Source organism: Polypterus senegalus, chromosome 10 (genome assembly GCF_016835505.1).
Source record: "Polypterus senegalus isolate Bchr_013 chromosome 10, ASM1683550v1, whole genome shotgun sequence".
NCBI lineage: Eukaryota > Metazoa > Chordata > Cladistia > Polypteriformes > Polypteridae > Polypterus > Polypterus senegalus.
Genome location: NC_053163.1, coordinates 46,393,115 through 46,420,111, shown reverse-complemented (window position 1 = coordinate 46,420,111; position 26,997 = coordinate 46,393,115). Strand labels below are relative to the sequence as shown.

The 26,997-nt window shown below is 37.5% G+C and overlaps 1 pseudogene; it reads right to left on the bottom strand.

The window, feature by feature from the left end:
- Positions 1-22,416: 22,416 nt before the first annotated feature.
- Positions 22,417-24,261, bottom strand: LOC120538165 (annotated as a pseudogene).
- Between the last annotated feature and the right edge of the window lie 2,736 nt (positions 24,262-26,997).

Below are 26,997 nucleotides of genomic sequence, written 5' to 3'. Positions count from 1 at the left end.
TCTTCCTGTTTTCTTTACATACAGCTCACTCTACCAATGATGTGCAACCATGCATGTTTGGCTTTCCACACATCGATGCTGGCGATGTTCTTTGTGTTAAGTTGTGCAAAAATATTGCAGTGCAATTTCAGGTGACTTTATATACTTTACTTTTTTTTTAAGGTAACTGGAATAACTGGTACAATAGTAGTTTCAGATTACATATTACCAGTTTTATTACATGAACTAAAAAAGTGATTATCAATGATTAAATGTGATATTTTTTGTGATTATTATATAGTTGTCAGGAGGAGAGTGAGACAGCAATTCAGATTTGGGTAACAACATATAATTGGTGCAAATGTGTGTATGTGATTCAGTACATACGGCAGCATTTCAATATAATGATACTCAAGTCATATTGTTTTTTTTCAAAAATGGCACCTCATTAATTGCCAAGTACCACATAATATTGGTCTTTCCATCTTAACAAAAAAAGCCCACTGATCATTCTTGCATTTGCGTACATCATCTGTCTTTGGAGACATTGCAAGTAATTCACTCCATTCACAATTCACCATCTGAAGTGTTCTCCTTTCTCTATGTAAAAGTGATGCTGCCAATGTACTTTGTATTCTAAGTGTCCAAAAACATTGCATTGCAATTTCAGGTGAGATTTTTTTTTTTTTATTTATTTTTAACTACCTGAAATAACTGTAACACCAAAATACCATGGACAGTTTTATAATCAGTTAGTCATGCTGCTTGCCCTTTACCTCTGTATTATATGAAATATGTAAGGATATATATTCAGTTTTAATTTATTTATTTTATGTACCCAGCTGATTGCTTTTCACTAGTAAACACTAAAGCATTTTTTTTCTTTTTATAAATGAAATCATATGTTAAGATTTAATATGAAAACACTGGTAAAATGTGCTATGTGGTTAGAAATTATGTATTTTTACGTTCACTGCTATCCATGGCCTTTGGGGATAGTGTAGTAGTAATGTTATCGGTATGCCAAGCTGATGGGCCATTGGTAAGAATGAAAGCATTTAGATGCTACTTGGCGTAGTCTTGGAGGTTTTAGTAATGATACAATGTATAGCAATTCTAGTATTAAAGAAGTCTCTGATTTGATTGAATTCTCAACATAGTTAACTGTTCATTGAATCACAGGATTTTTTTAGATTCATTAAAAACATATGCTGTTATTCCACTTACTAAAACAAATAATCTTGACAATGCTGTCTTCAGTAGTTTTATACCTATTACCAAAGTATTCTTTTGAGTAAAATTCCATTTAGAAAATATTTGTGACCCTTAAACGATCACTTAAATACAAATTCTATTTTGGTTTTAGATCAAGAAATAGTGTAGAAACATGTTTGGTTAAAGTACTTAACAAATTAAGGTTCAATTCTGACATAAATTATACTGTATATCAGTTCTTTCTCTGTTGGATCCAGAAGTGCAGTTGATAACATTGATCACACCATTCTTGTTAAACACCTTAGACACTGAAAGGATAGTTCTGGCAATGTCTTAAGTTGGTTTTACTCATCTATAACAAGGTGAAAATTTATTGTTAAGTAGTGGTAATTAATGTGTCAATACATCCTTAAATTATGTATGGTGAGCCACAGGGATCTATTTTAGACTCTATTATTTTCAATTGATGTACTTCAATTAGACTCATTCATATACAAGCATAAAGTGAATTATCACAATTACAAAAATAATAGATTTATTTATAAGTAAAGCTACATCACCCAAAGGGTTCAAATCCTCTAATCCCATGTCTTCCTAGCATCAAGGAATGAATGAGTAATAATGTTATTAAACTAAGCATGAAAGAAAAAATCTTTTTTCATTGGTATCAAAACAAAAAGTGAAGGTATTAGAAATAAACCATCATCTTCTTAGAAGTAGAAGAATCTAATGGTCATTCATTTTCTTAGCTAAATTTTAAATTACACATTTAACAAAAACTAAGATCACAATGTTTCAAATAAGAAACGTAGCATAAGTTGCAGTACATCTCATATCATTGCAAGTTTCTGAAAAAAAGTTCACACTCTTGTCTTTGGCCATCTAAATTATTATGTTATTAAAAAAAAATATATAATTATTATATGTATAAATAATTATCATCTTCTTCTTCCGGCTGCTCAAGTTAGGGGTCACTACATTGTTTCATCTTCTTCCATATCTTTCTGTCATCTGTATCTTGTTCTGTTATACCCATCACCTACATGTCCTCTCTCACCACATCCATAAACCTTCTCTTAGGCCTTTCTCTTTTTCTCTTGCCTGGTAGTTCTATCCTTAGCATCCTTCTCCCAATATACTCAGCATCTCTCCTCTGCACATGTCCAAACCAGTGTAATCTTGCCTCTCTGACTTTGTCTCCCAACTGTCCAACTTCAGCTGATCCTCTAATGTACTCTATTCTGTATTCCATATTCTATATGGTGTTCCACAAGGCTCTATCCTGGTCTGCTGCTCTTTTTGATCTACATGCTTCCATTAGGTCAGATTATCTCGGGGCATAACGTGAGCTACCACAGCTATGCTGATGACACGTAGCTGTATTTATCAATAGAACCTGATGACCCCAACTCTGTTGATTCACTAACACAATGTCTTACTTGTGTTTCTGAATGGATGAGTAGTCATTTTCTCAAGCTGAATAAAAAGAAAACTGAAATTTTAGTGATTGGCAATAATGGATATAATGAGGTTATTAGAAATAAACTTGATGCATTAGGATTAAATGTCAAGATGGAGGTAAAGAATTTAGGGGTAACTATTGACTCTGACCTGAATTTTAAATTGCATATTAATCAGATTACTAGGGCAGCATTTTTGCACTTAAGAAATATAGCAAAAGTTAGACCTCTTATATCATTGAGAGATGCTGAGAAATTAGTTCATTCTTTTGTTTTCAGTCGACTAGATTACTGTAACGCACTCCTCTCAGGACTACCCAAAAAATACATCAATCGATTGCAATTAGTGCAGAATGCAGCTGCTAGAATCCTAACTAGGAAAAGAAAATCCAAGCCCATTTCTCCAGTTTTGATGTCACTACACTGGTTACCTGTGTCATTCAATATTCACTTTAAAATACTGCTTATGGTTTACAAAGCTTTAAATAATCTCTCTCCATCTTATATTTCAGAATGTCTGACACCTTACATTCCAAATCGCAACCTTGGATCTTCAATTAAGTGTCCGATTAGAATTCCAAGAGCTAAACTTAAAGGAAGTGGTGAGGTGGCATTCTGTTGTTATGCACCTAAAATCTGGAATAGTCTGCCAATAGGAATTTGCCAGGCTAATACAGTGGAGCACTTTAGAAAACTGCTAAAAACACATTACTTTAACTTGGCTTTTTTATAACTTCATTTTAGTTTAATCCTGATGCTCTGTATATTCAATTAATTATCATTACCATTCATGGTGGCACCAAAATCCGTACCAACCCCTACTCTCTGTTCTGTTCTTTTTCAGGTTTTCTGTGGTGGTGATCTGTGCCACCACCACCTAATCAAAGCACTGTGATGTCCCTACATTGATGGATTAAAGGCCAGAAGTCCACGTGACCATCATCATCAAGTCCTTTCATGAGAACCTTGAATACAATGACTGATCATTTATGTTAGGTAGAATGCCTAGAGGGGGCTGAGTGGTCTCATGGCCTGGAACCCCTGCAGATTTTATTTTTTCTCCATCTGTCTGGAGTTTTTTTTGTTTTTTCTGTCCTCCCTGGCCATCGGACCTTACTTTTATTCTATGTTAATTGATGTTCTCTTATTTTAATTCTTACTTTGTCTTTTTTTCTTTTTCTTCATCATGTAAAGCACTTTGAATTGCATTATTTGTATGAAAATGTGCTATATAAATAAATGTTGTGGTTGTTAGTCATTTCTAATCCTATCCATCTTTGCACCACTCTATGCAAATCTTAGCATCTTTAACTCTGCTAAATCCAGCTCTGTCTCCCTCTTTCTGGTCAGTGCCACCGTCTCCAACCCATATAACATAGCTGGTCTCACTACCGTCCTGTAGACCTTCCCTTTTACTCTTGCTGATATCCATCTGTCACAAATCGCTCCTGATACTCTTCTCCACCCATTTCATCCTGCCTGCACTCTCTTTATCACATCTCTTCCACAATCCCCATTACTCTGTACTGTTGATCCCAAGTATTTCAACTCATCCACCTTCACCAACTCTACTCCTTGCATCCTTACCATTCCACTGACCTTCCTCTCATTTATACACATGTATTCGGTCTTGTTCCTTCTGACCTTCATTCATCTCCTCTCTAGAGCATATCTCCACCTCTCCAGGGTCTCCCCAACCTGCTCCTTACTATCGTTACAAATCGCAATGTCATCAGCAAACATCATAGTCCATGGTGACTCCTGTCTAATCTCGTCTGTCAACCTGTCCATCACCATTGCAAATAAGAAAGGCTCAGAGCCAATCCCTGATATAATCCCAACACCACGTTGAATGCATCCGTCACTCCTACCGCACACTTCCCTCATACATATCCTGTACATCTCTTACATACTTCTCTGCCACTCCAGACTTCCTCATACAATACCACAACTCCTCTCGAGGCACCCTGTCATATGCTTTCTCCAGGACCACAAAGATGCAATGCAACTCCTTCTGGCCTTCTTTATACTTCTTCATCAACACCCTCAGAGCAAATATCGCATCTATGGTGCTCTTTCTTGGCATGAAACCATACTGCTGCTCACTAATCATCACCTCACTTCTTAACCTAGCTTTCACTTTTCTTTCCCATAACTTCATGGCTCATCAACTTTATCCCCCTGTTGTTACTACAGTCCTACACATCCTTCTTATTCTTAAATATGGGCCCCAGTACAGATCTTCTCCACTCCTCAGGCATCCCCTCACTTTCCAAGATTCCATTAAACAATCTGGTTAAAAACTCCACTTGCATCTCTCCTAAACACCTCCATGCTTCCATAGGTATATCATCTGGACCAACGGCCTTTCCATTCTTCATCCTCTTCATAGATGTCCTTACTTCCTCTTTGCTAATCCATTGCACTTCCTGATTCACTATCTCCACATCATCCAACCTCTTTTCTCTATCGTTCTCTTCATTCATCAGTCTCGAAGTACTCTTTTCATCTGCTCAACATACTCTCCTCGCTTGTGAGTACATTTCCATCTTATTATCCTAACCTGCTGCACATCTTTCCCAGCGCGGTCCCTCTGTCTAGCCAATCGGTACAGGTCCTTTTCTCCCTCCTTAGTGTCCAACCTCTCGTACAACTTATCATACCCCTTTTCTTTAGCCTTCAACACCTCTCTCTTCACCTTGCACCTTATCTCCTTGTACTTTTGTCTACTTTCTGCATCTCTCTGATGTCCCACTTCTTCTTTGCCAACTTCTTCCTCTGTATACTCTTCTGTACTTCCCCATTCCATCACCAGGTTTCCTTTTCCTCTTTCCTCTATCCAGATGTCACACCAAGCACTCTTCTTGCTGTCACACTTACTACTTATGCTGTAGTTTCCCAACTCTTCACTACAACCCAGAGCCTGCCTTACCTTCTCCCTAAACTCAACCTTGCAGTCTTCCTTTTTCAACTTCCACCATTTGATCCTTGGCTGTGCCCTAACTCTCTTCATCTTCTTGATCTCTAACATCATCCTACAGACAACCATCCTATGCTGCTTAACTACACTTTCCCCTGCCACCATTTTGCAGTCTTCAATCTCCTTCAGATTGACTCTTCTGCATAGGATGTAATCTACCTGTGTGCATCTTCCTCCACTCTTGTACGTAACCCTATGTTCCTCCCTCTTCTTAAAATACATATTCACCACAGCCATGGCCATCCTTTTGGCTAAATCCACTACTCTCTGACCTTCTTCATTCCTCTTCTTGACACCATACTTATCCAACACCTCCTCGTCTCCTCTGTTCCCTTCACCAACGTGTCCATTGAAATTCGCTCCAATTACCTCTTTCTGTCCCTTGGGACATCACTGTTCATCACGTCATCCAACTTACTTCTAAAATCTTCTTTCTCATCCATTGCACACCTAACTTGCAGTGCATATGCACTAACAACATTCATCATCACATCTCCAATTTCCATTTTCATAATCATTACTCTGTCTGACACTCTTTTCACCTCCAAAACACTCTTGACATGATGTTCCTTCAGAATAACCCCTACTCCATTTCTCCTCCTATCCACACCATGATAGAACAATTTGATTCCACCTCCAATCCACTTGGCCTTACTCCCCTTCCATTTAATCTCTTGCATGCACAATATATCAACCTTCTTTCTCTCCATCATATCGGCTAACTCTCTCCCCTTACCAAACATGCTGCCAACATTCAAAATGCCTACCCTCAGTTCCACTCTTTACCTTCCTTCTCTCTTCCTGCCTCCGGACACATCTCCCCCTTCTTCCTCTCCTTCTTCTTTGGCCAACAGTAGCCCAATTTCTGCCAGCACCCTGTTGGCTAACAGTACTGGTGGCGTTCGTTGTTAATCCGGGGCTCAACCGATCCGATATGGTTGCCCTTCCTGATCTAACCCTCCCCATTTATCCAAGCTTGGAACCGGCATGAAGAAACACACTGGTTTGTTCATCCCCTGTGGCTGGATTATATGTATAAATTATTATATATTATTATTATAATGTGATGAGAGAGGTTTGTAGCACTGAGGATTTTAAAAAGGGTGCAGGTGCACTGCTCCATGGATTATTGGGGTGTTTGACGGAATGCACATTCAAGTGCAGATGTGAGTGGTCAGTTCACGATTTGGAGTTGGTATTTGTGGAGTTTAAAAGGTAGTCTGGGAGAATGAAAACTAAAAAAAAAATAGAATTCATGGAATTGAAAGGTCTGTACTGCATAGATTGGAAGAAGGTGGTCGGAAGAGAGAGCCTCTGACGGCCAGCATTTGTTGGGACTGAAGAGGGCACTTCTACTGAGTGACATGTGGGAGCAGGAGCAGCCCATTGTGAGGTGTCTCCTGCAGACAGTGAAGGACTGGCAGTAGGGGACGTGTGTGTGACTCTACGTAGCACCCCATGGATGCCGAAGTACTGGTGATGGGGACCCGAGCCAGGTTTAATGTTTGATTACACCTGTCAGTGGGCATCTCCTTGCTGCAAGATTAGAATGTGGACAGTAAGCTAAATGTTACTAGAATCGCGTCCTAATCAGCAATGCCCTCTCTGTTCATCCTCTTTGTAATGCGTTCTGTGTATTACTCTCTCTGTGATTCAGTTCAAGTTAGCAATGCCGTTGCATACAAAAAACTAAACTGTAAAAATATGTGAAATTTTTATTTGCTACCACATTTTTTGTCAGTGACAGGATATTTTATCATATTTAATGCTATTGCATTCTTATTAACATCCATCCATCCATTATCCAACCCACTATATCCTAACTACAACAACAACAACAACATTTATTTATATAGCACATTTTCATACAAAAAGTAGCTCAAAGTGCTTTACATAATGAAGAATAGAAAAATGAAAGACACAGTAAGAAAATAAAATAAGTTAACATTAATTAACATAGAATAAGAGTAAGGTCCAATGGCCAGGGTGGACAGAAAAAACAAAAAAGAGCTCCAGACAGCTGGAGAAAAAAATAAAATCTGTAGGGATTCCAGACCATTAGACTGCCCAGTCCCCTACAGGGTCATGGGGTCTGCTGGAGCCAATCCCAGCCAACACAGAGCGCAAGGCAGGAAACAAACCCCAGGCAGGGCGCCAGCCGACCGCAGTTCTTAGTACCACTGACACTTAAATTAATCTTACATTCACTACAATGTGGTAAAACATTAAAACCTGGACTGTATATTGAAAAATGCCAAAAATTAGTACTATATCACATTTCAATTATTATTTCATTAATCTCCATTACTCTTTTTATTAGCAACAAAAGAAAAGTATAGTAATAAAAAAAAGGTTAAAAAGGTGCAGGTGTTCTGTAATGTTAAAATTGTCTGTTATACTTGTGCCATGTCTAAGTCAGTAAACCTTTAACACTAAAGTAGGGCAAAGATGTTTATAGTAATATAGTAACAAAGAAGAAATGCCACACTTCAAGACCTTCTGGGATCAACCCTGGTGAGCTTCTGTCCAGCTAAAACAATAAACAGAAAGAAAGCCCCTTGTCGTTTTTGATACAAGTCATGACAGTATTTGTATGAGCATTCCAAAATAATAGAATAACATATATTAAATAGATTCCATTTTACACCATAGTAGTTAAATGGAGACCTTATTACTTTTATAATTGCCAATATTGTTTGTTTCTTTATCAGTAAGGTTCTAAAATACAAAATGTTTTGTAATTGAGGATATGACAGTAAAATGGAAACATTATTAAAATTGTCAAGTCTGCTCTGGTACTCGTGATGATGATGTTCCATACAGATGTTTGTAGTCAAATTCAGTGCATAAAATTTGAAGTGTGGTAAGTGAATCTCTGTAAAGGTGTATCAAGGGTGCAAAGGTGTATCAATGCCACAAACATCATAGCACAATAGACTTCATTCGTGTACAAATAATGGCAGCATCAAACTCATTATAGACAATATGTAAAAAACAAATTATTCACAGTGTCAAGGTATAGGTCTGTCCTTTTTAATGACAGTGACCAGCCGTACAGTGCAATTAGACAAGCTAATGAGGGAAGGAGTGAATGCGGACCATTGCACCAGTGACAGAATCTACAGCTTTCTCTTTAGTTGCTAAATGTGCAATATTTGTTTTCTTATACTAAATATCCTGATCTAGTGATTCTGAAAAGTTACATTCTTGTATATAATTTTCAATTGCTGGTTTATATTGCTATTGAGCATTTTTTATTTTAAGTGTTTGAAGTATGATGTTCACAAACCAGTATATTTGCAAACAAACTGGGTAATTCAAAGGAAACTTAAAAAAAAAAAAGGTAAGAATACATTAATATTTACTTATGCAGTTTTCAAATTCAGAATGGTATGATATTCAATATCCTTCTGCTATGGATTACCATGCAGCCTCTCTCTCTTTCTTTATAGCAGACACATTTCTTTTTTTGTGTTCTTATAGATCTGCTATACCACTGTCTCTGTTATACTGTATGTTCTTTTATTGTATGACAATTAAAACTAAATTTTTCTAAGCTGTCCCATAATACATTGTGCATCCGATCAGTTTCACACTTTAAGTCACAAGTGTTCGATCCTCAGATACTGCACTCTCATCTGTGCTTTCTGAACTATGATACATGTTATAGACGATCTGCTGTCTGGGCTGCTTAAATCAGAAAATCAGATGAGTGCACTCATAATCATTGATTGCCCAAGAACGTGTTGAGTTAATGAGAAACGCTTAAGTAACAAATGTAATTAATTAATTAATTAAAATTAAGCTAGGTTTACTGAGTTAAGTATCTATTTCATAAGCATGCATTCGTGGAATACCCGTATGGAGACAACAGGAGATTGCAAAAAATCCAAACAATAACAAATGTTAAGAAATTAACTAAACAATCCAATAAACATAACACAACAGCAATAAAGAAGTGACAAGCCTAACACATAGTTAAAGTATATAAAGAAACACACAGACACACACTCTGAGCCCTACAATGAAATGAAACAGAAAATGTGCCAAAACTTATGCTTACATATACATCTGTTCCCAAAACATTAACAATGGGTAAAGGCAGAAGTCAACTTAGGAAAGGATGCTGAGTCATCAGTGGATATGTTTGTAAATGCATTCACTTTATCACAGCATTTATTTTTGATTTCTTCTTTATTTTCATGGATAGATTGTTCTCATGTTTTTCAAACAATTTGGTTTTGAAGAGAAATGTCCTTCTAAATTTATATTAAGTCTCTAAACAACTATCATCATAATACCACTTTCTTAAGTATATTTAAAAAAGAAAATTAAATCTACATATTAGATTACTATTAAGGTTTGTGTGGGTGTGTGACGGTCCATGCTCTCTTATCATGGGAGCCTCTTGAATCCAAATCATTGATAGTCATGAACTTTTATTAAAATTCAAATGTCAAACCTACTCTGCGACTGCATGCTGTCAAGGCTTGATTATTAATTTGAAATCTGCAGTGTCACAGACCACTTATCACAGGGTGTATGTATTTAAAGTTTAATGGGAAGCAAAGTGGAGTCTCATTTTTGGAACTACATACATGCGTTTTTGAATTAGCATTGACCACTAACTATTGTTAGCTCAAATATACATGGAGTCACCCGAACTCATTAAAGCAGGTCTGCCAGCAGCAGTCAACTACTTTCTTTTCAGCCTTGTCCATAACAAAACTGTACATCATATTTTGTTAACATGCTAAGACTTTTAAAATAAATAGTTAATCTGCATTTGTAAATTAACCATTGAATAAGAAATTAGATCAGGAGGAGGGGAAGGAGAACGTGAACATGACTGAGAGAATAAAACTGAAAAAAAGACTAACTTTTACAAGTACCATAAATTTACACCCAATCTAACGCTGTTCGTTTTCAAATAATATTGCATTAGTGGGATGATGTTTTCTGATTGGTACTATTCAGGTCATAAAATGATTTCTTCAAAATGTCACATTTATTTGTCTCTTTCTTTTTTTCATCGGTGCTGCATCAACATCATGGACTGAGAGAATAGAAGTAAAAAAAAGCTAACTTTTACAAGTACTATAAATTTACAGCGGCTGTTACAGATTCAAATCAAATGTATGTTTTTATTGTATAATATTAACAATAAGTGCAGCTCACTACTTAAAATGGTAACCGGTGGACCTGGGAATTGAACCAGTGACCTCTTGATTATGAATCGGCAATTCTAACTGCTGTCCTGTATGTGGTGCACCCTAAGCCAAGTTCTTTTTTTTTTCCGTTATATTCTTGAATAAAAGCGCACTTGTTTTGTTATACTTGTACCTTTTGTGAAAGTGTTTATTTGATATTTGGACTTCAGTCTTCATACATTATACACTTCATGTCTACATTTTGTCAATTATTATTAAAACATGAAAAACGTTTCTGTTTTAGTGATGTGTTTACATAGATTGTTGTAGACATGGAACACACATGAAATGTATATATTCCAAACAATATATTTACCCTCTACAATTTTAAGCACCTCACTCCCAGATAAACCACTTGAGCACTGAGAATCTTCTTTGCAACCTGAGCTCTGTCAAGGGGTGGGGGATGGGATAGCAGGCAGCTTGCTGTGTGTGCTGATCGACACATTTGCAAAACGACGCTGATGGAGAGGTGTGAAGGAATTTAAGGTGGGCTGGTAGTACAAGTGTTTTTGTAGGCTTCAGGGATTCTAGTGTTAAGGTAATGTTGGTAGTGTAAGTAAATGTAATTGATATTAAGAGTCCTACAAAGTCTGTCATTTCCATTCATGTCCAAATATTGTAATTAGCCATTTTTTTAAGGATTGTTCAGGCAGCTAGGATGTAATATGTTAGCCAAACAAATTGAATGCTTTATGTATATTTTAAACCTTAACATATAATTTACACTTTTAAAATGCAAACATTATATAATTTGCAATATACAGCAGGCAGCATCCTTTGAATAAAGAAATTAGATGTTTTAATTACAGTACATATCAACCATCAAGACATAGCAAGGACTTTTCCGTTCATTTTTTGTAAGGAAAGTGCATGTAGTAGAAAACTATTATTTCATACAGCAATTTAAGAAGCATTTATTTCTTTTAATTAATCTATTTTAATCATTGAATTATTGATTTACTTTGTATTTATTACTTGTATAATAACAGCAAGTAGAATTCTCTTTAAAGCACCCTGCAATTGTGTTCTGCAATGATGTTCAGTGTTAATGCTATTGTGTAAAATAAAGACTTAGTGAAAGGTGGTGGCATTAACTGACATGTTGCCAAGTCAAAGGGTAGCCTCATTCATGACAAAGGCATGTTTACTAGTCAGGATATAGAGCTTCTTGTGCTGAATTGCAGTTTTTATTAAATCTCATTCGCCACTCTAACAATTTAATGCAATTTATTTATTTTATCTTTGTCTGACTTCATATAAAGGGTGTTCATCTCTGGATGTTTTAAATTATTAATAACAAAAAAATCAGGATTAGGATTTTTTTAATTCTCTATTGAACAGTCATCTGTCTACTTTATCTGCTGTCTTCGCTATTCCACTATTATTAGCATAGTTAATTCTGCCTTCTTCTTTTTTTTTTTTTGAAAAGTACATGTGACTTTTGTATCATGTTTTTTCCCCCTTAGGAGAGCTTCATTTTGTCCATTCTCCACTTCTTTTATGTAAATGGTAATAAATTTATTACATGTCAATCAATTGTTCCATGTTGTAATGTAAATTACAGATAATTCTATTTTAGAATGTTTACATTCAGAGAATGAATTATGTTGTGTGTGTGTGTGAGTTATATGAGAATAAATTGCAAAATATAACTACATTTTAACACATAAATGCACTTTCAATGTTGTTGTAAATGTGTTTCAGTACACTTTCAAGCAGCCTAAAAGTAACACAGAATTTGTTAGCGTAAAAAAGTTGCCAAATATCTGCAACTAATTTGTATAATTTTATAATTTTGAATGCATGGAAAAAGGATTCTTTTTCTGGTTTTACTCTTTCCAGCATTGCAATAATATGCTTTACTGAAATCTCTTGTTTCATTTCTCTAACTAAAAGCCAGATTTTTTCTTTCCTATTATATACATTAGTTTAAAGAATTGAATATTGTAAAAACATCACAACACAAAAGGTTGTCTCTTGATAAGTACCAAAAAATGCAATTTATAACATACAAAAACCATAGAATCAGGATGATTAGAATTTGCCTTATTAAGGAATAACCTGAAGAGCAATGGGAATACAATGTGTTATATCTGAGGAAAAGGAAAATGCACAAATATTAAAGAGCAAGTAAGGAAGTAAATAAAATGTATTTTCTCAGAGAGGCTTCACAAAATGCTGTACAATAAAATAAAAGAACAAAGAAGTTATAATAAAAGTAAAATAATAATATACTAACAAAAACTACCCAAAAGCTTGTCTAAAAAAGGTAAGTCTTAAGCTGGGCTTTAAACTGTTCAACTGGTTGCGCCAATCTCAGAGCAGGAGGAAGAGTAAGGAAGTTCAAAAAGGAAAAAAAGGAAAACTATCAAAAGAAACACAAGCAATAGGATATTCTAAATGACCTAATAATAAATGGAGAAGTGGTACTGTTATAGTGTATTCTGTTCTAGTCTATTCTCCTGCTGGAGGACTGAACTTTATATCTCACAAGGTACTGGGATTCTTGAGCATTTGCCTGGACCTGTGCAAAGTTTTAGTGTTTAAGAAAAAAAGGGCTTGTTTTTTTTTAAATTATTTTAAATTTCAGTTGTGGTTGATGACTTTTACATGTAGTCTATGCATTGTTCCAAGCCTTGTCATCCATTTAAAAGCTTTTAGTAAATCATTTTCTAATTTTCTTTGTAGAGTAATTTTACTGTAAATTAACTAGGGAATTTCTTAAACTACATTGTAGAGCAAAATTATAATCTGGAATGACACACCAGTGATTGAAGTTTCAATATCCACCATCTGTTGCACTTTTGAACCTGAGGATATCCCAACCAAATCTTTGATTGTGTATTTAGTGTGTACTTCAGATAGAAAATGGTAAGATTTCAAAAGGCATTCTGTAGCTTGTTACACAGATATAAGTTATCATAGCAATCTATGTTCTACTATGAAGGTACGTGAAGATCTTAAAAGAAGAATTTAGGAGAACTACCCATAGTTGCTCCCTGATAACAAACGTCACTTCCCTCCAACTAATGTAGCCTGTCTATAGATATAGCTTACTTCTTACAGTCCATTTGGTTATGTAAAAGGTAAGACAACTTTGGTTATGAAAATATGTAATATTCCTGATTGTAACAGATAAAACATGCAACCTAGGCATCCTAAAGAATTGAAATAAATTACATAATTAACCTGTTTTTTGTTATTCAGCAGTTACTGTACATTAAATTAATTTTCATTGGTAAATGGCCTAACACAAATATTGCTTATTAAAACACATATTTATCACCATTTAATAAATGGCAATAATTAAAGTTTAAATTGATACAGTATACTTTAATTTAATGAAGATTATGAATAAACCCTTAATAATGATTTAATAACATAATTTATATACTATAATCTTAAATTAATCTGAAGTATATTTAAAGAGGTATGTGTTTGAAAAAACACTCTAAAAGTGTGCCTTGTTATATATCCTTTAGTATTTAAGAATATCAGGAATAAAAATAATAAAACTATTAATTTTATGAAATGAATGCAGGGATTTACATGGCTTTAGAATAATATTTTAAAATGTAAATTAAATATTAAATGATTAAGAGTAATATATCAATACAGGATATTAAACTAAACTTGTGATATTTAATGGTCAGACTCTACAATATATGATACTTTAAGATAAGTTTGGAGGTGCACAATTTGTGATTGACATTAAAGCAGAACATAGAGATGATAATATGGCATACAGTATAAATGGTGAGTAACCTACCATAACCAAAGACAGATTTTATATATGACCATTTTCAAAATTATAGCATGTCATTTATAGTATATTATATAACAACTAACATTTTAATACTGAAATCTTCTTACTTTGAATGCCCATGCTTCTGTTTAATTAGATTTAGATTTGGTTTTTTGTTTCTCTTGATCAGACAGATCTTGGTCTGTATAGCATAAATACCCAAAAGAAAATATTAAAGATATTTTTAGTTCCGATATATATGGAGTATTTTTTAAAATGGACCAATGGCATAACAGTTAATGAAAAAGGAAGGATGCAGAACAGTTAGGTATACAGCAATAGTATATATTGTTGTTGTTGTTGTTTTTGCATATACCTTTATTCACTATATTTATACACATATGTTGGCTGTTAATTGCATATGCATTGAGGTGAATATCCCATAACAGATGCAAGAGAGTGTAAGATGGTTAAAGAATACAAGCTTTGTGCATGTGTTTAAAGATAAGCATACTGTACACACACACACATGCAAAAAATGTCTACCAAGGCAGCTTTAATCTCAAAGATACTGCATATAGCCTTGTGTTCAACTAATGAAAAGGTCACATTAGTATGTTTTAAGTCATTAAAAAGTAATCTGAATATCTACACTATAGATACTGAGCCATAAGGTTCTTACCAGCTATCTCAACAATGACAGTATTTAAAAAACCACCTGGTACTGGGCCAACAAGGGTTCAAAAAAGTTTTTAAAATAAATTTTGCAACATTATACAGACAACCTACGACACACACTGACACAAGCAATGCCTCTTTTGAAAGCCACTGGAGTCTACTACACACTCATAGTGATCACATTATTACAACATGTACAGTTGACTTTTAATCTAGAATAAAATCAAGTGAGTGCTGCATCATAAAAAGTCATCAAAACAAAATTCTGTATAAGGCAGGATTACTGTATAACATGGTTAAAGTAAGTCAGGTTTCATGGAAATCTTACTAATTCTGTTTCAGAAAACTTGGATTTAGCCAAACCTGTTTTCACGGAACAGACAAAGCCAGGATTTTGTGATCTGTGAGGCCAAAGATGCAGAAAACTCATTTGCTCAGGATTTGCCTGCACCCAGAAAGAGAGTTAACAAAATCAACCAATACTCTGAAACTAACCTTCAAAAGAGCAAGATTAACATGTAGGTTTATTCACTGCACATCCTCAAAAATTAATGAGCAGGCCTGCACTGTTTAAGAAGAAAAAAAAGCCAACAAAATGTTGAAAATGTTAAGTTCCTTACTGAAAGAACAATTGAAGCACAGCCCCTTTGCCAGATTCTGCCAATTGAAATGCAATCAGACGTCGATCAGACATTGTGTTTTTTGGTTTTGTTTTGCTTTTTAAGGGTAGTTCTCTTCATAACATTGAAGATACCAAAGCAATACACAAAGCAACACACACACATGCAAATGGGCTGTCTTATCGAGACAAAAATAAATAACCAGCATTAATGTGGAACTCCAAAGAGTCACAGGAAAGGCAATTTAATCAAAGCGACTGCAGCATTTCTGAGCAATAATAAATGACTAAGCTACCCAACTTCATCCCTTCTGCGGAGTCATTTGCCTTTTAAAGAAAAAACATTTGCAAATACCTGTACCCAATATGCTTAGTAATGCAGCTTTGATTTTGGGTTTTGCAGTAGAACAAGGCAACAATATGACTTTTGGTATTGTATTGTAGCTCATCTGGAGTGGAAGAAACTGTACTAGCCAACCCTGCTGGGTGTCCTGTTCTCCCTTTTCCGTTGAGGAAAATAAGCACAGGCACGGGCAAGCGTCAATCTTTTTTATTTTCTAAATCCTACAGGGGTAACACTCATTAAACATATGTCTTCAAAGCAATGAAAGGAAGTGTGTTACAAAGAGGAGTTTGTGCTGCGTCCTTTTATACATTCCAAATTCAGATCTTAATGACCATTCATAACATAAGCTCTAATACCATTGGTTAAACTTAGTTGCTAACAGGACATGGCAGAACAGAGATACCTTAAAAGGTCACTATCAACCTGGTCCACTTGTCTGGATGGCTGCCTGTCAGTTTCGTTAACTAAAGAAAGGTTTATGACCTTATGGTGTTAAAGTACACTGGCCTCATAAACTTCTTCACGCCCATACAGTTTTGACCTTATCTTGCACAGACCAGTTGATCACATGTTCCCCGTTCCACTCTTATTGTGACTTGTCAGCTGCAGACAAGTCAAGCAGTCTACATGTCAAAGCAAGCACGCCTTGAAAGAAAAGTATCTTCAACTTTATTTTCTTTTAATTGTAGAAGTCTTGCAGTTAACTGCAATAATAAAACACGCTTAAGCCCTTTTCTTACTTAGGTCAAACTTCTTTGTTATAGCTTTTGAGCATAAGCTCAGAAGAGTAGAGACTCAGCATAAACCCAGTAAGCAATGTAGTTGATTTTCCTTGTCTTATCAGTACATCTACATTACATGACAGGGGCACATTGAACTGGGGTTCAAATTCAACGTCTACACTGGCTAATGGTATAGAATTTTAATAAAATATTTTTAATCAATACATGATCATTGTTACAATTTAATATAAGCATATATTGAAATTAAGTTGTAACCGTGGATTATTGAAATCATATGGAAAAGGACTGAAGATAACTAAAGGCTTAACTAAACATAGCTTAAAGCTTGGGTACGTAAGACTTTTGCCTCATCTAGAGGAGCCACCAAGATAGTTGCTAAGGTTAAATGAAGTGAGTGCGCAAAAAGCAAGAACAAACTAGTGAGAAAGCCCAAACACCCCTGTTATGAAGCGGTGATAAGATCAATGGGAAATCCCGTTGGACACCATTGTTAAAAAGGCAATGTTTTGAATAATGGAAGAATCGGCATGGTTATGAAGCTACTGGTGACTGTAGTCGATTGGCTAAGATAACAGAATTCTACATGTTGAGTCTGATGACGTGATGTATTAATAATAATAATAATAATAATAATAATAAAACATTTTATTTATATATATATTTATATATATATTAGATAAGGTAATGGTAATAGAACAGTATAAAAGGGTATACATTGTATTAATAATTGTTCATTCGATGGACTGAGACACTTGTGCATATTTCTGTGCAAATAGAGTCAGTCAGTCAGTCATTATCCAACCCGCTATATCCTAACACAGGGTCACGGGGGTCTTCTCGAGCCAATCCCGGCCAGCACAGGGCGCAAGGCAGGAACAAATCCTGGGCAGGGTGCCAGCCCATCACAGTGCAAATAAAGTACCGTTCTGCGTTTTCATCTGGCCTTGTGAATGACTTTTTTTTTAAAAATCCAAAAGTTTTTTTACAAATGAAGCCCAAGTGTATATATAAAATTGTCAGTACAATTATCATTGTGTCCTCTTAATCATTCTTATGTTAATATGAGACACACATAAAATTTCAAATGTTGAGGCCAAATATCCAGGGCTCGAGTTTGAACAAGAGAGGTCAACCATTTAAAGAGTGGGTACTGTGAGTCTTCTGTTGCAAAATTGTACATGAAAGTAATTGACCTTAGCTCTATTTTGGCATGAGATTACTGGACAATGCAGGGTTCGCTGCTGGCAGGATAACTTTCCACTTCTCTGACAGTAATGTCTAGAACAACTCTATATATGCTGAAAACTTAACACCATGGGTCTTGGAGTTTTTTGATATGATTACTATTGCAAAATGGAATATAGTGTTTACTTAAGGGCATGTTACATTTCAAGTAAAATATTGGCAGGGGTACATTTGGCACAATACAACAATTTACACACAACATTTATATGGATTTCACTGATTAACTGATTAACACATTTATTCTGTCAGCAATACTACTTCATACCATCTCTCTTTTCTTGGCAGCTGTACTGCTGTATTGCTTCTCTTGTGGAAGATACGCCAATATTCTTAATGCACTGTCACCCACACCTTTGGCTCTGTTGGCATGAAGGTTGTTCCCTTTGTTTTTCAGACTTGTAGCTCATGGTTGATTGGCTGTTCAGTAATTGACTGATAAGGGCTTGTAAATTTTGTCATGAACTTGTGTTAGTCCAGATCAACATGTCTGGTATTGTCTGTCCTATGTTCTGGAACTGACTGATCTGTTGATGCACAACAGCACCGTGGCAAATCTAGATTTTTTCTGAGCTCCAGGATTATGTAATCTCTTTTTCTGGATCAGACCCCAGGTCATTCATGATTTTCTTACATTTTTTTTTTATGCATTGTGTTTGTGTCTCACTGGTTTTGTGGGTTTAAAGTTGATTCACTCTGTGGAAGCTGGGGAACTTTCTACTAAATTGTGACTAAGGGCATGTCATTATTGAAATCAGTCTTAGAGATAGATAGATAGATAGATAGATAGATAGATAGATAGATAGATAGATAGATAGATAGATAGATAGATAGATAGATAGATAGATAGATAGATAGATAGATAGATAGATAGATAGATACTTTATTAATCCCAAGGGGAAATTCACATAATCCAGCAGCAGTATACTGATACAAATAAACAATATTAAATTAAATAGTAATAAAAATGAAAAAAGTTAAAATAAAATTGATGTTAGCATTTACTCCCCCGGGTGGAATTGAAGAGTCGCATAGTGTGGGGGAGGAACGATCTCCTCAGTCTGTCAGTGGAGCAGGACAGTGACAAAAGTCTGTCACTGAAGCTACTCCTCTGCCTGAAGATGACAATGTTAAGTGGATGCAGTGGATTATTCATGATTGACAGGAGTTTGCTTAGTGCCCGTCTCTCTGCCACAGATGTTAAACTGTCCAACTTTACTCCTACAATAGATCCTGCCTTCTTAACAAGTTTGTCCAGGCGTAGAATAGCATTCTGTCTACTATTATCAGTTCAGCCACCTTGTTATTTAGAGATTGATTCTTACCAGTAATTATACTCTTATGCTTAAAATGTTATTTTGTTGTTTGTACATTTAATGTTAGTTTCAATTTTCTTTCAGTTTTGTAAGAAATGTAGCAAATAACTACTCTTTAATCACAAGAACAGATTACTGTACCTGTGATAACTTGTTCAGATGCATGACTGTCATTTTTGGTAACAATACTTTTAAGATTATTCTTATTTTTTGTTTACAATGTCTTATTAAAATACCTTGTATTTTTGATAATGAATGTTACTAAGCATTAATTAATGGCTTCTTTTTAAGATAGTGTGTTATTTTAAAAGAAACTAAGTTTCTTTTAAAATAACAAAGTTTTTTTAAGTTTCAAAAAGGGATTTTCAACACCAACAAAAAAAATACATTTTAAATGGAAATGAGTAAATAGTATTAAAGAGGTGCTGTATACTCTAACCAGTAACATTTGTCCTTCTCTGTCTCCTCTTGAAGAAGGCGAAATAAATACATTGCAAAGACAATTACTGTCTGTGGAATGAGATTAAACCTGACTTGAATTAAATGTTAATACATTGACTGGAACAAAAATAAGCAGATACAGAGCTACTTCAGAACCCAAGTTAGGAGACCTCTCTTATATGTGCTTTGCTTTAGTTCACTGTTTGTGTAAAAGATTTGCCATTAGTCATAGAAAGAAAGCAGAACACTGGAGTCATATAAGATGTAGTGAGATAGATGAACATGGCACCATTTGATGCCCATAGTAGGAAAGTTATGCCGCTTGAAACGGTGCTTTTAAGCTTCTTCTAAGCATATTTAGCTATCAGTCATAGGAAGAAAATAATGATTGACTTACTGATTGGCATTCCCAAAGAGCACTTTAATTAATAATGAGGAAAAAAGTATAGCATAAAGACTTTTTGCATGCAAAAGTTTTAGTCAGATGCTGCATTGTGGTGATGTATACTGTTAAACATGCTTTACATGGGCATACACATTAATATAGCCTCTTCTGTACCGTTATTTTAAAACATAATCTATTTATCAAACAGGATATAAACAGAAAAAAGAAGGCAAAAAGGGCAGTGGCAAGAGCACACAAGGTTAGAGAAGGCGTAGGAAAAACTGGAGACAAAAGAGGTAGAAAGATTTTTAGAATAGCAAAGGCTGGAAAGGATACTTTGAAGAGCTGTTGAATGAAGAAAATCCATGGGTAATATCTGAGGATGGACTTCCAAATGAAGACTAATACCAAGAATAAGGAGGGAGGGAGGGAGTAAAGGAGGCACTGAAAAAAATGAAAAGGAAACAGGACCAGATGAAATGGCAGAAGAAGTGTGGAAGAGTTTAGGAGAAGAGAGAGTAGATGTGTTGTGGGCTCTAATGCAGAAGATCTATGAACAGGAGACACTACCACAGGAGTTAAGGAACAATGTGATTGTAGACATTTACAAGGAGAAAGGTGATATTCGGGGCTGTGAAAATTACAGAGCGATAACACTGATGTCACAGAAAAAGGAAATTTGGGAAAGGGTTATAGAGAGAAGGCTTAGGAAAGGACCACCATAGGGGAGGAGCAGTTTGATTTTAAATCAGGGAGGGGAACAACTGATGCAATCTTTGCATTGAGACAGCTCATAAAGAAACATCAAGAAAAACCGAAAGGTTTGCATATGACGTTTATTGATTTGGAGAAGGCCTATGATAGAGTGGAACATTGAGGTCTTGAAGTGCATGAGAGAGCAAGGAGTACCAAAGAAGTACATGAGGATTGTCCAGGATATGTATGAGGGAGTGAGGACTCAGGTTAATAGCAGTGTTGGGGTAATAGACAAGATCCCAGTGTAGGTCTGCACCAGGGATCTTCTTTAAGTCCTTACCTCTTTAATCTGGTTATGAATGTGTTATGAATGATTCATGGGATAAAAGACCAATCCCCCTGGTGCAAGCTTTTTGCTGATGGTATTGTGTTGTGTAGCACCAGAAAAGAGGAAATAGGGAGGAAGTTGGAAGAATGGAGAAGGGCTTTGGAAGATGGAGGATTCAAGATACATGGTAAGAAGACAGAATATATGAGGTATAATGATGATCAGGCCTGCAGGGAAATGCTATTGAAAAGAGTGGATACATTTAAATATCTACAGATAGTGTTAACCCAAGATAACCCATAGAGTGAAGTGTGAATGTGGAATTATTATGTGATAGAACTATACTGTATAAGAAACATCACCTGAATGCACTAGGACACATCATCAGTGATGTATCCTGAGGTCATTGGGTGTTTCGGGTCTCGCAACATCACACACCCTCGCTCAGGCGACCCAGCCGGGGTTGATCAATCCCCAACTTGTATCCCAGTAGCGATCCACGGATCAGCCCTCTTCATCCAAAGCCACCTTGAGGTTTTCTCTGCAGCTTCACTTAAGGATTTAATGGCCCTCTTCTTGGCCGCTCCTGTTATGCCCAACCGTGTGAGGACTCTGCAGAGCAAGCGTCCTGCAAATCCTCTGCAGCAATTTCTATGGGCTCATAGAGTACCCTTCAGCCTCTGTCCCTGCACTCCTCCACCAGCTCCTAGTACTTGGTCTTGTTTCCTCTCACTAGCTTGGCCGATACGCTCTTCCCAGGGCACTGTCAGTTCCAGCATGACCAGCTGTTTTGAAGCCTCAGATGTAATGATCATGTCTGGCCTGAGTGTTATTATAATTTGCTGCGGGAACTTTAGCTGGTTTCCCAAGTCATCCCAGATGTGGAGGTTTGCTGGGCTTGGCAGGACATTGTAGACCGCCTGCACCAGGAACCGGACATGAAAGAAATCTCCCTGCATGATGTCCGACCAGGTGATCCTTTGCTGGAGAGTACTCTCCCATCTTGTCCACGCACACTGTTGCCAGAATCCTACTGCCCTGCTCTCTCTCTTCCTCCACCCATGCTCGGACCTCTTTCTGGAGTAGATGGATTCTCTCCATGGCGTTGAGCCTTGCCGATCTGGGTCTTTGAGAAGTAGCCCAGACCTGCTCTACCTGTTGCCACAGTGCCTACCAGAGCCTTCTGTCTCAGGCGTGACTCTGCCACCTTCACAGCCTTCTCCGCTCTCCATTTCCTGCCTGTCCTCACCTCAATGCCAGCTGCTGACACCTTACAATCCTTGGAGTCCCTGTACTGTAGGGCTTCTCTGGTGCGTGCTACTATGAATTCTTCCGTGAGGCCACTAAATGGTAGCCACAGGATGTTCCTTGTTCCATACAGTGCTGTGCTGGTGAGGCTAAGTGGGAGTCCCGGCCACCTCCGAAGAAAGCTGCTGATTTTCTTTTGAAAACAGGACTGCATATACCAGCAGAGGCCATAGGACCGGGGACAGGATTGAGTGCTGATAGATCCAGGCTTTAAACCAACCAGGCAGGTCAGACCTATCAACCTTGGTGAGCCATGTCCCAAGCTCCTGGGTGGATTTCTGAATGGCAGCTGTGTCTTTCAGACTTGAGTCAAAGACTTTCCCCAAACTCTTGACTGGCTGCTCTGTGATGGATGGGATGACTGTTCCCATCGGTACTTATCAGTCACCTTCCCCTTCTTTAGCACCATGGTCCTTGACTTGGAAGGCTGAAAACTCATCATTGTCCATGTGATGAGTCTCTCACGTCCTTGTAGTTTCCACCTGTTCCCTGGGACAGATGTTGTCGTGATGGTTAGATCACCCATAGAGGCTCTTATTGGGGGCTGTCGTACACCCAACTTAGTCAGGGGCCCTCTGCATTCTACCTCGGCAGCCTTGACCACCATATTCATGGCAAGGGCAAAAAGAGTAACAGAGATGGTGCACCCTGTTATTATTCCCTTGCCAAGCTGATGCCAGTCTGATATTTCTGACCCAGAAGTGACTCTTATTCTGAAGTTGTTATAGTAATCCAGGATCACATCCTTGATTTTCCTGGGAACATGGTGGTGATGTAGTGCGAGCTCAACCAGCTTGTGTGGTATAGACCCATAGGCATTGGCCAGGTCCAACCACAACATAGCAAGGTCATCTCTGTTCTCATGAGCCTCTCTGATCAGCTGAGTTAACACACCTGTGTGCTCCAGGCAGCCAGAGACTCCAGGAATCCCCCCCTTCTGGACAGAGGGGTCGATGTAGTTATTCTTGAGGAGGAACTCTGTCAGTCTTTTGAATACGATGCTGAAAAACACCTTTCCTTATACACTCTGCAGAGAGATCATTCGTAACTGGCCGATGTTCCTGGAATTCTCCGCTTTAGGGACCCAAACTCCCCCAGCATACCTCCACTGGTCAGTGACTTTCCCTCTTCGCCAGATCACCTTCAAATTGATTAGGGCAGCGCTTATAGACAAGGTAGGGTACGCCACTTGGGCCTGGAGTGGAAGCTGATCGGTCTGCTTTGATGACTTCCTCAACCTCCTTCAGACTTGGCTCACCCAGCTTGAGTTCTGTTATTGGGAGGGCAGGGTTGATGAGGGCTTTGTTGGCATCGAGATCTTGATCCCTTCTAGGATCACTCAATGTGTCAAGACGCCCACTGTGCTTATCCCCTAGAAGTTGTTTCATAAAACCAAAGGGATTGGCAATAAAGGCCGCCCGCCTCCTTGCGCTCTCTCTTCCCAGTCTCCTGTGCCACTCTGCTCTGCCAATACCTGCTTTTCCTCATCAGCAGCTGTCTTGTACTGCTTCTTGCGGGTTTGAAGCTCTTGCCGTATCTGATGTATGTTGAGGGCCCAGCGGTTCATAGTTTATGAGGTGGACTTGGTTTTACCCTTCTCCATCTGACCAAACCACTCGGAGGCATAACTGACGATGATCGTGGTCATTGTTTGGAGTCACCTGTTGACCTCTTTTGGCTGTGGCTTGGATAATGTTGGACACGTCCTGATCAATCTGCATCCAGTCTCTCCATTACTGGCTGGAGGCCACTTAATCCGCTGCTGTGGACCTACTCTGCCGGAGTCGGGAGGCTCAGGTGCTTGGAGGGACTGGGCTCTGTGGGTTATGTTCTGGCCGCGCTCCTCCTGCGTCTCACCAGGTCCAAGACCTGTGCGTTGCACCTCCTTCTCCCGCTCCAAACACTTCATTCTGGCCTGATGGATTTTTAGGCCACGTTGGTTCTTGCTCAGCTTTCTGCACATGCATGTTGTACTCATAGTCTGTCCGTTCACATGGGTCATCAACGTTTTGTCCGTCCGATTGGAGATCTCATCTTCCCCTACCTCGGGATATCCAGGGGGTGTCTCTTTAAAGAAGAATTAAAGAAAAGGTTAAAGGTAAGGTTTTTATGACAGTGGTAAGACCAGAAATGTTGTATGGAGTTGAAACATGGGCAGTAAAGGGTAAGCAGGAGAAGTTAGATTTGGCAGAAAAGAACAGAATAAGAAATTAGACAATCAGATGTACAACAAGAGTGTGAGAGGTATCTATGAAAGTATAGGAAAGTAGATTGAAGTAGCATGGACAGATTATGAGGAAAGACAATGAATATGTGAGCAAAAGAGTGATGGAAATATGTACAGGGAAAGAGAAAGTGAGGGTGGCCAAAACGGACATGGATGGATAAAAGAAGAAGAAGAAGATCTGAAAAATATGGTTTGACGGAGGAGAAGGAGGTGCAAGACCAAGCTACGTAGAGAAAGTTCATCAAATACATCGACCCCACATAGTAGTGGGAAATGATGAAAAGGGAGAAAAATCCTTTTATCAAACATGTTGGACCTTAATCCTTGACTTATTTCCAGGTTGTTATTGCCATAGGTAAGTAATATGCATAACATCCATCCTTTAATCCAGTCAGGGTTGCCGGGAGCCAGAATATCAGGCACAAGGAATGAACCAACTGTGGACAAGGTGACAATCCATCGCAGGTAATATTCATACAGACATCCACTCTCACTCACATATGTACAATTCAGAACTAGAATTCATTCTTATCTTCACACCTTTTTGGCAAGGAAACCAAACCATAAGAAGAAAAAATGTACACAGAGATGTGGTGATTGTACTCTCCTAGTCTATATGCCAAATTCGCCAATGCCAATCCTTAACTGGAGGCAGAAGGAGGAAGGTTCAAGTCAGGGCTAGCAACCTGGTCCCAGAAAACCATATAACTGCTACAGAAACAGCAAGTGAATGTCAACACAAAAATCAGAGCGAGGGATAAGGCAACAGACAAGATTCTTCAAAGACAGACACTACTGAAAGTCCAAAGGAGGTTAGTATCTTGATGTTCTGGATTCTGAGTGCCAAAGTTAAAACAAAGGTTGGAATGTGGAACGTATGGACGCTATATAAGAAAGACAACACAGTTGTTAGAAGGAATTTAAAGAATACTAGCTGACTTTTCTGTCCTTACTGACCATTGGACCTTACTTTTATTCTATGTCAATTAGTTTTCTCTTATTTAAATTCTTACTTTGTCTTTTTTTTTTCTCGATTTCTTCATCATGTAAAGCATTTTGAGCTACATTGTTTGTTTAAAAATGTGTTATATAAATAAAGGTTGTTGTTGGTGTAACTCAATATCTTGATAATATCTTGGGAATCAGTGAGATGTGATGGGAGTGTAAGCAGGAAACTGCATAGCGATGGTAAAACAATTCTCTACTCAGGTCATGAAGAGAAACACACCTGAGCAGTCCGCATGGTACTAGACAAAGAGGCTGCCATGGCACTTATTGATTGGAAGCCAGTCACCGAACACATCATCACAACCCGCTTCTAATCAAGGTATGGGAAAATTACGCACCACCTGAAGAGGCAAATGATGAAATCATGGCATAGATGTTTAAATGTGATGGAAACAATCTAGTAGTTAAGCTGACAAAGCTGATTAACTGCTGTGGACGAGGACAGAAAGTGCCAGAGAACTGGCAGGATGGAGCAATAGTGAAGTTACTAAACAAAGGAGAATGTAACAACTGGCAAGGCATCACACTGCTGTCTATTAGAGGCAAGGTCTTCTGCACCATCCTTCTGTGGATGCAGTACTACAGAAGGAACAAACTTGTTTCCATAACAATCGATCCTGCACAGAACAGATCTTCATTCTCAGAAATATTGTTGAACAGTGCATTGAACATCAAAGACCACTATGCCTGAATTTTATTGATTTTCAAGAAAGTGTTTGACAACGTTCACAAAGTCCCTTTTGAATATCGCCTGGTCTTACGGCATTCCCCAAAGCCTGTATGCAAACTCCCACTGCTGCATTAAGACAGAAAAAGGAAGAACAGACTTTATCATCCTTATCACTGCATGCAACAAGGATGTATCCTGTTCCCTCTACTCTTCTTATTAGAGGTCGATTTTGTTCTCAAGGAAACAACAAGTGGACCCAGCCTGGTATACCATGGAATGATCAAACAAGGCTGAAAGACTTTATGGCCGAAAATGATAACGACCTCCAGATCTAGCTCACATCGGATCTAGATCAAAATGCTGAGAAAATTGGATTGAGAATCAGTACAGAGAAAACA